The sequence below is a fragment of the Orycteropus afer genome, unplaced genomic scaffold (assembly GCF_000298275.1).
Source record: "Orycteropus afer afer isolate SDZICR_OR568_19922 unplaced genomic scaffold, OryAfe1.0 scaffold00030, whole genome shotgun sequence".
Taxonomy (NCBI): Eukaryota; Metazoa; Chordata; class Mammalia; order Tubulidentata; family Orycteropodidae; genus Orycteropus; species Orycteropus afer.
Window position 1 is genome coordinate 13,982,660 of NW_006921617.1, and position 3,317 is coordinate 13,985,976.

A 3,317-nucleotide genomic window follows, 5' to 3' on the forward strand; every position below is an offset into this window, starting at 1 on the left:
ATAAATTCAACCAGGAGAGTATTTACATTGTACAAATAAAAAGAGGTAAAGTGTGCAAGGTATCATTATAATTAAGAATCAGTATGTCCTAATGGTGCAAGGGTTAAGTACTGGGTTGCTAACCAAAAGGTTGGCGGTTTGAATCCACCAACTGCTCTGCAAAGAAAAGACCTGGAGATCTGCTCCCATAAATATTTACAGCCTAGGAAACCCTATGGGGCAGTTGTACTCTCTATAGGGTTGCTGTGAATCATAATCAACTCAACGGCCCACAATAACACATAGAGTAGAGAAGACCCTGGGTAGAGCAAATAGCTAATGCACTCAATTGCTAACTGAGAGGTTTGTAGATCTACAACAGTTTTGAGTCTGGCCAGAGGTGCCTCAGAAGAAAGTCTTGGCTATCTACTTTCAAAAAAATCATCCATTGAAAATGCTATGAGCACAGTTCTACTCTGACATGGGGTCACCATGAGTTAGAATCCACTAGACCATAATTGGTTTCATATACACTGTATATGGATAATATTTACATACACGGGTGGGTAGAGCAATCAGTTTCTCTTCTTGTCACAGCGTTTGTAGGGAAGATGTTCGATTTCAGGAGGCATTTAAATGATGGAATTGAGGGAAAATGATGAAATACCATTAACAGACATTCCAGGTGTTCAGTGTAAAAGGGTTTAGGGTTAGGACTGAAATGAATAATAAAAGTTGTGATGAATGAAAAATTGAAGTAGACATTGGGTGGAGAGCCTGTCACTGACAAAAAAAAAAAAAGACAATTCATTAATTTAAGAGCCTTAAAGAAGATGTAAGAACCTAAAAAACAATGGGTCAGAAAGTACACTCAGCCTTGGAACTCAGTGGAGTGGTTCTGGGTAAGAGGGAGAAATTTGGGTATGTAGCCAGCTATATTATAGTGTATCATCTATCATTACCTCCTTAATCTGAGCTTCCTTCTCCTGTTGTGGTTACATACCCACCAACTCAAGGGTTCCACAAGCATAACAGCCATCAGCCTAGGAATAAATTGTAATATTAGCCACTTGCATGCTTGAGCTTTTGAGTGTGGCAACAGTACAGTCTGCAACATGGCAATGCCATAGAGTAGGGGAATAGTAATGGTTCTATAGAAATTTGTATTCCTCTATTTCTCCATTCTGTTATGAGGGGTGATGAAAGTATTTTTGCACTTGAGTGGAATAGCAGCTTCTAAGAAATAAAAAACAGATGTCAGAGGAAAGCATTCCAGGGTGAGTCAGGAGAAGCCTTAAGGCACTCTTTGCTCAAGGCCTGCCCTCCACTTTTCCTTGCTGTAATCTTATTCCCAACTCTGCCTAGGCAGCACCAAGCTGTTGTAGATCTAAAAAATGTAAAAATACATTAACTCCCAAGCCTGAATGCCCTGTGGAATGAAAATAAAAGCTTTGCTTCTCTCAAAAGAAAGATTCTTAGGTAAAGAAACATGTTTTTTCCTTATTCACTTATCAGGTCTAGAGAAATATGTATAAATAAACTACTTCTGGGTAAATATTAATCATATAAACCCAACTTCTTAAAATAGAATGGAACTTACATTTTCACAACTTTCTGTTTATTAAAGTTGTTCAGAATTGTATGAAGTTCCTCTACATTAAAAAATGTTAATACTCTTTTGGAAAGTTGTATTAAACAGAAGTATCATACTTAGAAATGTTAGCTGAGGTTTCTATAGGAACTTAGCCACATCACATTCTTAACACATTTGTGGTATGCATTTTTGAAATAACATGCAATTTATGGCACTAAATTACAATTGATATACAATTTATGGTTGTATCTGCATTTTTATAAGTTCTTGAGACAGAATAGACATATTTATGCACTCAATTGAAAAATTAGGTAAAAATGTGTTTTTATGGTATGATAACTTTATCATGAAATAATCTAAATATTCTGGAAGAATTTTGTTTTAAAAGCTTTCACATTTCTTCTGTACAAAGGTTTTGTTGAAGTAAAGACAGTAAACACGAATTTATTTGTCCATTATTTATAACACTCCATTGGTAACAGCTTTCTCCTACAGTGGGTAACTTAGTTACTTAATGCTGCTATAATAGATTGTTGTTGTTGTTATGTGCCATTGAGTCAGACCCGACTCATAGCGACCCCTCCTTGGTTTCCGAGGCAGTATCACTACAGAAGTAGATTGCCCAACCTTCCTTCCGAGTTATAATAGAATACCACACACACACACACACACACACACACAAACACTGCCATTGAGTTGGCTCCAACTCATAGTGACCCCTCTTTGGGTTTCCGAGGCAGTATCACTACAGAAGTCGACTCCAACCTTCCTTCCGAGTTATAATAGAATACCACACACACACACACACACACACAAACACTGGCATTGAGTTGGATCCAACTCATAGTGACCCCTCTTTGGGTTTCCAAGGTGGTATCACTACGGAAGTAGATTGCCCCATCTTCCTTCCAAGAAATACCACAAGTGGATGGTTTTTACAGACAAAAATTTATTCTCTTACAATTTAGGAGGCTAGAAGTCTGAATTCAAGGCATCAGCTCCATAGGAAGGCCTTCTCTGTCAGTTCTGTGAGAAGGTCATTGTCTCCTTTCAACATCTGTGGGCCAGGCATTCCTTGGAGATCTCTGTGTGTCTTGGCATCAATCTTCCCCTGGGTCTAGGAGGTTCTCAGCACAGGGACCCCCTGGTCCTAAGGATACATTATGCTCCTGGCTCTTCTTTCTTGGTAGTGGGAAGTCCCCCTCTCTCTGTTCTTATCTCTTGTAGGGTAGTGAAGGGTGATGACTCAAGATACATCCCACACTAATCCTACCTCATTAACATAACAAACAAAACCTAATACTTATTAATATGATCTAATCCTGTTCATTAACATAACAACAGCTCACTCCCAATTGTGAGCATAACCATAGGCATGTTGCTGTTGTTTTTATGTGCTGTCAAGTTGGACCCAACTCATAGAGACCCCTCCTTGTGTTTCTGAGGCAGGATCACTACGGAAGTAGATTGCCCCATCTTCTTTCTGAGGAGTGGCTGGTGGGTTTGAACTGCCAGCCTTCTGGTTAGCAGTCAAGTACCTTAGGCACTATGCTACCAGTTTTCCCTCCGTAGGCATGGAGGCTAGGATTTACAACACATTACAAAATGGAGGACAATCAGATCACAAAATGGAGGATAACTACACAATACTGGGAATCATGGCCTAGCTAAATTGACACATATTTTAGGGGGGACACAATTCAATCCATGACAGTGAGTAATATAAAAAAAGTATAAAGGTGCT